Here is a 14,125-nt window from a genome sequence, read left to right as displayed (position 1 = left end):
AATGTGTGCAAACGAAGCAGAAATACTGGGCGGAAATCAATTAAAACTTCTTTGCTTTGTGGTGGGTTGCAACCATCAAATGACTTAATCGCAATTCATTATTTATTCGGCAAATAACGTTTCCATCAGTGTTTATTGCACAAGTCCTGTATTGATCAAGATAAAATCCAATGAGACCAAATGTATTTCATTTGAGTTGATAATCGTGAAATTCCATTGAATTTAGCTTTTTTCCATAAGGCATTTTTGATACGCTATCACTTAATTTGGATGAAAACATGTGGATGGAAACATAGCTAGTGGTGATGAGAGAGCATGATTGGAATGAGATGAAAAAAAGAACATATCCAGCGGTGCAAAGCCTGTTTATGGTCTGCCGAGAATCAAATTCTCCCCATCTGCTTTTCTACATTGCACGGAGATGATAGCTAACGTTGCATCCACGGGCAATTAGATTATACTGTTGAAGACGGCTGCTTCCTACTTGAACACGCACATTCTGAGCAGAGAAGTATCTTGAGCAGGCTGGTGAGTCATCATTCTTTTGAAGCAATAGTACCCTACGAACATGATTATGTGTATCAAACTATTTAATTTAATTCATTGGCTGTCCATTTGAATTGAAAACATCATTTCCCCATGTGAAGATCATGTCATAGGCATCGGTTAACCATCCACGACACTAAGTCTTGTTCACAATACTAGTTATCTATATATTACATTCATAGAACAAATCTATCTGTAAAATTCTGCTCATAATAGTATTCATTTCTATATTAATTCAGTACTTATCCATGTACTGCACTTATGGAACCATTACATATCCTGCAGTTACTGCTATTGCACTTCTGGTTAGACCTAAACTGCGTTTTGTTGCCTTGAACCTGTACCTGTGTTATGACAATAAAGTTGAATCTAATCGTATCTAATCTAAGGACAACCCTTTTGAACCTTGCACCCGGCGCACGGACCCTTTTTCCCGCCGTCAAACTGGCAAAATTGGATTTGTACACGCTCTTAACGCACCTGCGCCATACGCTTAGATCGTTAAAATAGGGCCCTCTGTGTTCTCTTGTTCACTGTTAGATTGTCTGAATTCAACCTTGGCCGGGTGTTTGTGTCATTTCCCACCAGTTAGTTGGAGTTCCTGGATTTTCTCATGGTCACTTTTTGGATCCAGCACTTAGTTAATAAAGCTCACTTTTTGTTCATTCAACCCTGGGTTCTTCTTTTGCTAACTGTGACTCCTAATAAAAAAAGGACTGTGGAAATTATAAAACAGAGAGACACTCAAATGTTTGAAATACATACATGCATTCATTCATTCATACATACATAGAGTACACATACATACACACACACCTGGTCACTTTATCCCTTTAACACTGGACTCAACACTGACACTTTAATAATAATTTATGGCCTTTTCTTTGTTTATTTGACGAATGTTCTTATCGTTATTATTATTATTATTATTATTATTATTATTATTATTATTGTTATTTGTTTGTCTTTATACTGTCTTTTTATCTATTTTTTATTTATTGCTAAAACTGCTGCTGGAACTTTCAATTTCCTCACTGGAGTCATCCCAAAAGGATTAACAAAGAGAAGTCTAGGTCTAAATGGTTGTGATAACAGTCACGCATTCAATGAATTATCAATTATCAATGAATTCAACTAATCAATAACTTATTAAGCATTTAGTGGCAGTATTACTTGTTGAAACTAATATCGGACTTCCTGTTGGGTTTGGGGGGGGGGGGGCTACAATGGAGTTTTATGTCTGTCCTGCCATGCTACATAAGTTTACCAAGTTTTGTGAGTCTACATTAAACGTACTTGTAATGTAATGTTACTTTTTCTAACTTTCCTGTATAATAAATATATGAAATGAAGTACTGCAGAGGCTCAAGTTTCTTAATTTTATAGGGGGCGCTAGCAAGCCATTTTTGTGCGTCTATTCCCGAAATTATAGCATACGTACGTTTTCACCAGACTCTATGCGGCCGCCAAACTTAATGAGTTTTTGAATATGATTAGTCCCTCAAAAAGGCAATTAATTTGCCTGGATAAAGAATAATAATAAGTCCTTCAGTTTTAATAGGGCCTTCGCCGCTGTAGGCGCTCGGGCCCTGATTAAATCAATTTAGCCAAAAGAGTTGGAAGGCAATGAGGAAACATAGAGAGGTTGTTTTGGCAACTCCACGGTTGCTGCTCACATGTTGGCATGTACCAACGGGTTTTTTTATCCGCCAACGGGGGCCACTCTCTGAAAGAAAACAGACGCTCTCCGTGTAGAGACTGAGCGGTTGCCAGCTTTGCCATATTCAGCAGTACACAATGTTGTGTTTTCTTTGCGGAGTATCACTCTGACGACTATCCGTTTTTTATGTCCATCTGACTCCTGTACAGTGCTATGCCAGACCTGAATTTGCCCGCCTGTTATTAGTGTCAAATAGTTTCCGGTAATGAATAAATTAGGTAAGAAAAGTGTATGGTCTGTCAGGAGTGACTCAAATGACGTAAAATACATATAAGAACGTTAGAACGATAAATATGGAAACGGTGACAAAATATTGACCGTGCGAAATGCGACAACAGCTCAAAAGCCTACATCTGGCTGCTGGGTGTGGGGATTTTTTTTATACAAAATGTTCCGTGGGTGAGGTGTGCACCTTATTTCAAGGAAAGCGGAGGCGGAGGATTTCTGGAAAGGAATAAAGGGTTTCCAACCGTCCGTGAGATAGATGTAGAAAACACAAGCATCATTGACAAGAAGTACATCTGTTTAAACCAAAGATATTATGTATAGGTGCCTTCTGAATAATGTTCTGCCTCTCTTTCTGGTGGTTTAACTGCTGTTTTGGTATTGTGTGAAATTGCTGGAAAACCTAATTTAAGCACATTATCTGATGAGTGTATCAGCACTTCTTCTTTTTTTTTTTCTTTTTTTTTTTTACCTTTATTTAACCAGAAAGAAAAACTCATTGAGATTAAAAATCTCTTTTCCAAGAGTGTCCTTGGCCAAGATAAGCAGCAGCACAAACAACAAGGTTGCAGACATATAACAAATAACATATATCATGAACATAAAACATAAAACACTTTATGCTGTTAATAAATAGCGAGGAACAAGGTCATAAAATATCTAAATTTCAACAATAGTGAATAACAACAAGGATCGTCAGAATAATCAATCATAACATCTACAGCCAGTGTGTTCAGCCTCCATGTCATTTAAAAGTACTTTAAAAGCAGCCAGTGAAACCATCTCCTGAAGATTCAGGACAATTTGCAGTTGATTCCAAGCATAGGGGTACTTAAACGCCCCTTTTCCTAATTCAGTCCGGACTTGAGGGACAGATAATAGTAATGAGCCATCAGAACGAAGACAGTATATCCTGTACCTTTCTTTTTATTATTTTATTTATTTGATTAGGACAATGCACATTAATGAACATTTCTGTAAATGCGCCAGTGTTAGCCAATTGGCTGGTTTTCAACTGTAGTCCTTCCTAGGATGCATGTCTTTTATGGTGGGAAGAAACCGGAGTACCCGGAGAAAACCCACGCAAACACGGGGAGAACACACAAACTCCACACAGAAAGGCCAAGAACGACCTGGATTCGAACCAAGAACCTTCTTGCTGTGAGGCAGAAGTGCTAACCACGTAGCCACCGTGCTGCTCATGATGTAGGTTTGAAGGTATGGGGGAAGCAGACCAAGCATAGCCTTATAAATTAGAGTGTACCAATGATTAAGTCTACGGGTGGACAATGCAGGCCAACCAACCCGATCATACAATGAACAGTGATGAGTAAGGGCTCTACAGTTAGTAATGAACCTAAGAGCTCCGTGGTAAACAGTGTCCAGAAGTTTCAAGCTTTGAGTTGACGAATGCATGTATATAACATCGCCATAATCCAGCACTGACATAAAAGTGGCAGCAACAAGTCTCTTTTTGGCCTCAAAGGAAAAACATGACTTGTTTCTAAAATAAAAACCCAGCTTCAGCTTCAGTTTTTTCACCAACTGCTGAATGTGAGGTTTAAAAGAAAGAAAATCATCATTTAGGATACCAAGATACTTGTATTGAGATACGTACTCAATCTCGGAGCCCTCGGAGCCCCTCTTACTCAAGGGGATAAACAAAACCTAAATGGAAGTGGACAGAGATTGTAGGTTTAGACAATGTTAAATTATACACACATATATACAGTATATATATATATATAAATATATATGTGCCCTAACATAACCAGATTTCTGGCACAAAGCTCAGAGGCAACGGCGCTGGGCCTCTGCGCGCTGCTTCCTTTGGGGACTTATTCTTCCCTTTTAATCATAATTTGATCCCAGCTGTAGCAGGTGGGGGGATGGGGGGAGTGTAACACACCTACACCACCACGGCTCAGTCGCAGGGTGCACTGACCACCACGAGTGTCTTTGCGCTCAGCTACGTCGCCTGGCGGCTCCACAAAGGTTCAAATAAGACGACTGATGGGTCTGGCGTGAGCTGTAGGTATGATGATGAGTTAATTACAATGACTCAGATGTGTTCTTTTTCCATTGTGGTGAGATTGGATGAAAACTGGATCTTGTGGGTACATGAAATTAGAAAAACCACATAGCATTAGCATGATGCTCAGGCTGTTTTCTCTCAACATTAGTGGACAAGTTTATAACAAGTCTAATATGTGTGTGTGTGTGCATTTGTGTGTGTCACATTTATGAGTGTCTGTGTGGTGTTTCCTGTTTAATTTTTGTAGTAGTCTGTTTTTCTCTCTTGTAATATCTTGTTTTTTTCCCACCGTCTGTGATTGTCTGCCCAGCCCTGATGTGTTACACACACACCTTTCCCCTGTTTAACATCACTACCCTGTGTATTTAGACTCTGTGCGGTCTCATCACAGTTCTGTTTTTTTGTGGTTTGTCGAGTGGGGTGTGCCTGTCTGTTCCTTGCTTCCTTGTCTTTGTGTTTTTTTTGGACTGTATTTGCATTTGGGTCAATGTTTCATCAACCCCTGACTGGGTGTGTGTGTGTCTGTGTACGTTTCAAGTTCCCTGCAGAACCGGTTTTCGCTCTGAGTACACCAACTAGATTCACTCCACCCTTTGAATCACCCAGGACTTTCTTTTTCTCACCAAACATGTTACATGAAAGCGGTTGGACAAAGCTGAACATTTCTTGGTTACAGTATTTGACCCAGCTGAAAACATTTCTGATTCTTTTCTTCCTCTCTCTCTCTCTCTCTCTCTCTCTCTCTTTCTCTCTCTCTCTCTCTCTCTTTTGTTTCTCTTTCACTATCAGGTTGATCATCATATAGTACATTCAGGGGCTTTCAAAATAAAGCAACACAAACAAGATAAAGACTTCAGTGGAATTCCACTGAAGCTCAGTCTGTAGGGAGTTGGGGTGGGAACCGGAGGGTTGCTGGTTCAAGTACCCATGTGGACCAAAGTGCGGAGTGTGGATTGGTGGCCGGAGAGACACCGCTTCACCTCCTGGGTACTGTCAGGGCATCGTCACCCCCCAACCGCTCAGGTCACTGGTCCAGCTGGCAACCCACTCACTCTGACATCTCTCCATGTGTGTGTGAATAGGTCCTGAGCATGTGTGTGTATTTCAGGCCTGTGTGTAGTGATCACTAACCGAGTGTAATTTCCCCACTGGGGATCAATAAACAGTATACATTATAATTTTGAATTACATGATACATAAAACACACGGACGTAGTAGTACAAAATGGAGGGCCATTTCACTACTTCAACTTGAACAGTTCATGAACCCCATAATTAAGTTCTTTATAGTTCCATAAATTACAGGTTTATTAAACACACAACTAATACCCACAGGGCTGGAGAAAAAAATTGATACAGCCTAATTAAAATGAGCTGAACAACAGATGTTGGGGACATCATTAGAAATTGGAAAAAATGTAAAATATTGCAGAATAAAGCAATATTCTGTATATCCTAAAGTAACATACAGTAAGTATTGTGATAAAATGGTATTGTGGGGCCTCTGGTGATTCCCAACCCCACTAACATACAAATTAATTAATAAATGTGATGATGGATGATTAAAGCAATGAACAATTTATGAATAAAGCAGGACTACATGGAAAATCAGAGGAAGAAGTCTTGGGGAGATGTCTTAACTTGTGAATACATGCTCAGATGTTGGTTATGTTTTTTTGTTTTGTGCGTTCATGTTCTAAGCTCATGGCCTCAGAGGTTGATGTTGAACCACAGATAAGGAGCAGGAAGTTGTGTTAAATGTCCTGTTGTTTCCCTCCACAAGTCACCAAGAGAGGAAATCATGCCGAGCATGAAGTGTGGGTCGAGGTTGGTGTGTTTTCACTATCGGCGCCACCCAGACGCCCTGCAGGTTTCATCCAGTCTGATCCCTGACAGCGTGCTCGTGCCAAATAGCCGAAGGCACAAACAGGACCGAAACATCACAAACAACAGTTTTTTTGTCTCTCTCACAACGCCGTTTCACTGAACCGTGACTCACACACAGACGAGCACACCTGCAATTACCACCACGCCCAGCATATTTGTTCGTCTGCTAACATATGCAGTGTGACACTTACCCACACACACCCACATGTACTGTAAACACACGTCTTTTTTAATTAAGAGCTCATGTTGGTAATGAGAAAAGAGGTTGTTCCGTCATCCGGGATATTTGATTCAAATATGTGAGGTTAGTTTGTAATAATGTTTGAAGATGAATGCTTAATGGAACAACAGAAACCTGATGAGTTAACAAGCTGTGACCTGGACTTCTGATGGCTCATGCACACTTTTCATTTATTGCACAAAGGGTGCAAAAGACCAAATGTACAGGTACATAGGCAAGAGAGGAACAATTTCCTGCTCTGTGGATGGGCATTACATAATCTATAACAGATAGCAACTTCATCATTTTATAAACAAACAAATAATTTCACTAGCTTTTTTCCATATGATCGCCTATAAAACACATCAGAGAACATATACAAAAGAGTTATGTACTGTATGTGATGTTGTGTATTAGGGATTGACCGGTTATATTAAGGAGTGGGCATCTGTGGCTCAGTTGCCCCCGATGCTGCACCATCGGAGTGTGAATGTGTGTGAGTGTGTATCTGATCTGAGCCGGCAGCCTCGGACACAGTGTTTGAATGTGTGTGAGTGGTGAATGGTTCCTGTACCATGTTGAAGCGCTTTGAGTAGTTGTTAAGACTAGAAAAGTGCTATATAAAATACAGCACATTTACATTTTACCGGCAGATTACAGTATCTGGATCAGCGTTTTATTTGCCTGATAAGCGATGAAGTTAATGAATAAAAAAATTCTACTTTGGCTCGGTCCCTCTACTTTGGGTTTCGCTCACCACTGAGTCTGACTTAATGTCCCGCCCACGACACTATCTGACTGTCTGTCACTGGGGATTATGCTGAAAGTTGAAAATCTATTTAATAATAGCTTAAAGTATTTAAACAAAGTTTTATGTTGGAGTTTGGAACATTCCAAAAATTTGATTAAAGTAATGAAGGCCGAGTCTGATGATATGGATGGATGGGATGGGGACCGGTGGGGGTCCGGTGCCTTGTTAGTGAGGCTGAATGCAGAGGGGAAGGAACTGTTTGTGTTCCGGGTGAGATAGTCTACATCCACGACGTTCCACTTCCGGGATTCCTCCAGGGCCACCAGAAATTCCGCTTGATGTCCTTTTTGGTCGGATGTCCGTCACCTTCCTCTTTCTGTGTGTTGGCGTTCTAAACTCTGGTGGATTTCTGAAGACTGTGGTTAATGCTTCTCAGATCTCTGCAGGGTGAATCCAGACAGCTGGCTAGACTATCTGTCCAATCAGAATCTTCTGTTGCACTACTTTTGATCGTAAACATAACATCATAAAAAACAAGTTGTCTTTAACTGTGTTCATTTCAACTATTCTTTTTATTTAAAACAATTTTTGGTTGCTTTTTCCTCCCTACATCATTTATGACAAACTGTACAGCTCTTTTATTCACTAATGTTTCTAAGTCCATATCAAAAGCTTTTATGTTTAAAGCGCCTTCTGACTGGAAGACTGGAACTTACAGGTACATATTCACTTCCTTTCATCTTTCAGACTGTTTGAACATGCCTTGGCAACTCACTTTCATTCTCACTGTACATGCAGACAGCCTTCTAATTTTCTCTCATTCCTCACTCTTCTCTTCTATTCCTCACTTTTCTCTCTTTACTGAACCACTTAATCTCACTGACATTTTACAGTAAACTTTGGCTATATTCTGAATAATCATGTTATGATCTGTTTCTGAATGATCTTGTTATGATCTATTACTTATTTTGTTGCAATTGTAGGCTGTGTGTGTGTTTTTTTGTGTTTTTTTTAACATATATATATTTTTTGTTAGTTTGTTTGGTATCTTGTCCAGGACACCCTCCAAAACAAGATGGTACATCTCAAGGGGTTATCCTAATAAAAGAATTTTAAAACACGTTCCACCGTGGCTCTGTCCGGCGCTTAGCACCGCTGAAGATGATGAATGCCAATAAAACTGTGTGGATTGGTAATTAAAATATAATTGGTATTATTGTCATGTGGAAGAGGTTTTGGATATTTTTTTTAACTTTAGCCACTGTATATAGTTCAGGGGCATACGCTGATGGAGTTGCTGTGTGTTATAGATTAAGGAGTGTCCAACACCGACACCCTCTGCTACAATTCTCCATGTCTCTCTCTCTCTCTCTATCTCTCTCTCTGTCTGTCTCTTCTCTGTCTCTGTCTGTCTTTCTTTCTTTCTCTGTCTGTCTCTTTCTCTCACCCCCAACCGGTCGAGGCAGATGACCGCCCACCCTGAGCTATGGTTCAGCTCGAGGTTTCTGCCTCTTAAAAAGGAAGTTTTTCCTTGACTCTGTGGCCTAGTGCTTGCTCTTGGTTGGGTTTCTGTAAATAACATCACAGAGTATTGTCTGGACCTGCTCTTTTGTTAAAAGCGTAATGAGATAACTGTTGCTGTGATTTGGCGCTATATAAATAAAACTGAATTCAATTGGGTGGTGCTGGGAAGTGAGACTGCTGGTTTGACTTCCTCGATGGGCCACACCTGAGGCGGTGTTCCCTGGAATTGAAAGGAACGCTGGTTGTTCTTCTGATTCTTCCGAACTGATGCAAAACCGCCACCAGTGTGAGGATTCACTGTCTGTCTGCCTCCTTCCCTCATTTATCAACACTTCCTTAACCTTTGTATTGAAAAATGCATTAAACTACAGCACAAAACTAAAACCAGAGCCTGGCCCGGTGTGGAGCTGGAGGTGTAACTCTGCAACTCTTCAAACAGTAGGGGTGGAAATCAAAGGCCTCACAATACGATACCATCACGATACAATATTATTGCAATATTCTGTGACATATTGCAATGTATTACTTTTTTTTCCAACTTTCAAATGATGTCCCCAAAAGGAAACTTAGTCAACATCTGCTTTTTTCAAAAAAGATACATTTCTCTGTTTGCTCATCTCACTTCAGTGTTTATTGATGCAAATTGGGATTTCCAAGCAGACAAACTGACCAACATATAATACACGTACAATAATAGATTGATACTTGGCATTTGTTTATCAGTAAAATATTGCCCCAGAAAATATTGCGGTACTATACTGTATCAATTTTTCCCCTCACTCTTGTGGTCAGCCAGTGTGCGCCGAGTGGACAAATAAAGTCCAGAGTCTTACCCGTACTCACATGGACAGGCTGCTGTGTCTTGCCCGTGCCCAGGACACACAGGAGGATCTCCAAAACCACTGTAGCATGCTCACATGATCAGCAGGCAGCAAATGGTCCAAACAAGATCTCTTTATTTTTAATATTCTTATGTATTGAGGATGTCAGATGGGGTGTGAGGTTGTTCTGTGTACAAACTGAAAACTACGTGTGTGAATGTGAATTCTCACCAGTTTTTATGTTTCATAGACTAAATGGTTATTGGAGGCAGTACAATCATACAACAATAAACTGGACTGGACAACACACACCAGCCACCTGTACAGGAAGACACAGTCCAGGTTGGACTTCCTGAGGAAATTGCGGTCTTTCAACATCTGCAGCAAACTGCTGTGGACGTTTTACCAGTCTGTGGTCACCGGCGTCCTCTTCTATACTGTGGTGTGCTGGGGGGGGGGGGCAGCATATCCAAGTAGGACACCACCAGCCACCTCCCTCATGCCATCAAACTCTACAACTCCTCACTCGGGGGGAGGAGGAAATAGGGTAAATATGGTAAAGAGGACAAGACACACACATACTGCACATACCTGGACTCACATAAATACCTGGACACTTGAACTGCTCTTAACTAATAATTTATGGTAAATGTATTTTTTTACAGCCAAAGGTTTTATTGTCATTATTATTATTATTGTTATCTTTAAACTGTCTTCTTTCTCTCTATACTGTATTTTGCTGAAAACTGCTGCTGGAATTTTCAATTTCCTTGCGGGAGTCATCCCAAAAGGATTAATAAAGAGAAGTCTAAGTCCGTTGGATCTGATGAATGGATAATTATTGCCAGATTGATTTGTAATGGAGACAATTGTTCGCTGCTGTCGTGAATTGTACCTTGAAATGAGGACAGGGATGCAGAAATGTTGGGTGCTTTGGCAGTTACCCACAAGTTCGTAACCAAGACTCTTTCCAGTAATCAACAGAAGACAAGAAACACGGCAAGTTTTTACTTGCTGCAAGGAGAGCTGTCACCCTTGACAATCTCCACACCAACTCTAACATTCTCCTTCAGTGCAGCCTTTTTATAGTATGAGTGAAGCAAGTTTGCACAATGTATGCAGAAACGTGTGCGACCTATAACCGCACACTACACAAGACAACAGGATGACATTTGAGTTCAAAAGGACATACACACATACAATACAGAGGTGAGTAGATTCAATCAATTCAATCAAGAGGGCATAGACACTCACACAATAAGCAAATTAGGAACCCTGCTGTTAAGCCAACTACATTCAAAGTCTGTGTGAGTTGACACATGTACAATGACAAAGTTCACAAATGAAAACACAATTAAGTCTGTAACATAAAGCAGTATAAAAACTTTGAGCATTATTGGCAAAGTAAAATCTCTAACAAGAAACTAGCCTTTCTCTTTCTTAGTAATGAGAAGCTCTGGGGGCCTCATTCCAAACAGCCAGACAATCAAGGCACTCTAGAAGACCGCTTGCTGTGACTCCTGGGTGACATAAGGGGACCAGATTTCTCAGACAAAATCCGGGAACATTTTCAGCTGAGAGGCGTATATACCTCCAAAACACGTCATGTTTTTATTTTTTGTAAAACTTAAAACGGGGACACTGGACCTAGAGCTGTCCCCCCCCCCAAGGTCTGATCCTAGACTCACCCCTGCTACTATAGTTCATACTCCACTACACCTCAGAGGGGTATGTTTCAAGATAGAAAGTCCTAATATTTCAAGATAGACAGTCTTAATATTTCATAATGTTGTAATGTTTACTGAACTACTGACAGCTTTTGCTTTATTGCTCAAGGCTGGTTTCTGCAACAGCTCATTGAGAATCAGATACAATAAAAACTATTGAGGGAATATTTTCCTTTGACATTGATGTATTACAAACCCGATTCCAAAAAAGTTGGGACACTGTACAAATTGTGAGTAAAAAAGGAATGGAATAATTTAGAAATCTCATAAACATATATTTTATTCACAATAGAATATAAATGACATATCAAATGTTGAAAGTGAGACATATTGAATTGCAATGCAATTCAATGCAAATATTGGCTCCTTTTTGATTTCATGAGAGCTACAAATTCCAAAAAAGTTGGGACAGGTAGCAATAAGAGGCCAGAAAAGTTAAATGTACAAATAAGGAACAGCTGGAGGACCAATTTGCAACTTATTGGGTCAATTGGCAACATGATTGGGTATAAAAAGAGCCTCTCAGAGTGGCAGTGTCTCTCAGAAGTCAAGATGGGCAGAGGATCACCAATTCCCCCAATGCTAAGACAAAAAATAGTGGAGCAATATCAAAAAGGAGTTTCTCAGAGAAAAATTGCCAAGAGTTTGAAGTTATCATCATCTACAGTGCATACTATCATCCAAAGATTCAGAGAATCTGGAACAATCTCTGTGCGTAAGGGTCAAGGCCGGAAAACCATACTGAATGCCCGTGATCTTCGGGCCCTTAGACGGCATTGCATCACACACAGGAATGCTACTGTAATGGAAATCACAACATGGGCTCAAGAATACTTCCAGAAAACATTGTCAGTGAACACAATCCAGTGCATTCGCCGTTGCCGGCTAAAACTCTATAGGTCAAAAAAGAAGGCATATCTAAACGGGAACCAGAAGCGCAGGCGTTTTCTCTGGGCCAAGGCTCATTTAAAGTGGACTGTAGCTAAGTGGAAAACTGTTCTGTGGTCAGACGAATCAAAATTTGAAGTTCATTTTGGAAAACTGGGACGCCATGTCATCCGGACTAAAGAGGACAAGGACAACCCAAGTTGTTATCAGCGCTCAGTTCAGAAGCCTGCATCTCTGATGGTATGGGGTTGCATGAGTGCGTGTGGCATGGGCAGATTGCACATCTGGAAAGGCACCATCAACGCTGAAAGGTATATAAGTTCTAGAACAACATATGCTCCCATCCAGACGTCGTCTCTTTCAGGGAAGACCTTGCATTTTCCAACAAGACAATGCCAAACCACATACTGCATCAATTACAACATCATGGCTGCGTAGAAGAAGATCTGGACCGCAGGCTGAAATGGCCAGCCTGCGGTCCAGATCTTTCACCCATAGAAAACATTTGGCGCATCATAAAGAGGAAGATGCAACAAAGAAGTCCTAAGACAGTTGAGCAGCTAGAAGCCTGTATCAGACAAGAATGGGACAACATTCCTATTCCTAAACTTGAGCAACTTGTCTCCTCAGTCCCCAGACGTTTGCAGACTGTTATTAAAAGAAGAGGGGATGCCACACAGTGGTAAAATGGACTATCCTTCCATTGTTATGCTGATGACTTGCAACTTTATATCAAGACTGCCTCAAGCCCTCCATAGCCCTGTCACGACTCATCACGTGTCTTGAGGAGATAAAGGCATGGATGAAAACAACTTCCTCCAGCTGAACCCTAGTAAAACTGAGGCATACTTGTTGGCACCCTCATCAGATTCGCTCCTCTCCATTTCTCAGTTCATCTTCGACAATCAGCTCATCATTCCTCCTCCTCAGTCATAAACCTAGGGGTCGGTTTGACCCCAGCTGACCTTCAATGATCACATTAACACATTTGTAAAACCTCCTTCCACCATCTTCGAAACATCACCAAACTCCGCCCCCTTCTAACTTCCAGATGCAGAGAAACTTGTTCATGCCTTTATTCCACAGGTTGGACTACTGTAACGGACTCTTCGCTGCGATGTCTGGCAGAAATACCAGAAGCTTCAATACATCAGAATGCGCTGCAGAGTCCTAATGAGAGTCCGAAAATATGATCACAAACTCCCATTCTATACCATTGCACTGGCTCCCTGTTTCATTCCGGATCGACTACAAAATCCTCGCTCACACAAAAATGTATCACTGCACATGCACCATCATATCTACAGAACTCATCCCTTGAAACCCTCCCCCCCCACCCTCAGATCAACAGGACAATTGCTCCTTCAGGTCCCCACACAAGGCTTTGTACTATGGTGACCGAGCTTTTTGTTCAGCTGCACCCACGGCTCTGGAACCAGCTCCCGAGTGACCTGAGAGCAGTACAGAACCGGACACTTTCAAAGCTGAACTGAAGACTTTTTTATTCAGAAAGGCATTTTGTGCTGATTGTTTTATTATCATTACTCTCCTGTGTAGCACTTTGAGATTCCTTGGAATGAAAAGTGCGTTATAAATAAAATATGTTATTATTATTATTATTATTAAAAATGGCCTTGTCCCAACTTATTCGACATGTGTTGATGCCATGAAATTTAGAATCAACTTATTTTTCGCTTAAAGTTATGCATTTTCTCAGTTTAAACGTTTGATATGTCATCTATGTTGTATTCTAAATAAAATATTGAAATTTGAAACTTCCAC

Source organism: Etheostoma spectabile, chromosome 9, assembly GCF_008692095.1.
Source record: "Etheostoma spectabile isolate EspeVRDwgs_2016 chromosome 9, UIUC_Espe_1.0, whole genome shotgun sequence".
NCBI lineage: Eukaryota > Metazoa > Chordata > Actinopteri > Perciformes > Percidae > Etheostoma > Etheostoma spectabile.
The sequence above is the reverse complement of the archived record's forward strand: the minus strand, read 5'-3'. Positions refer to the sequence as shown.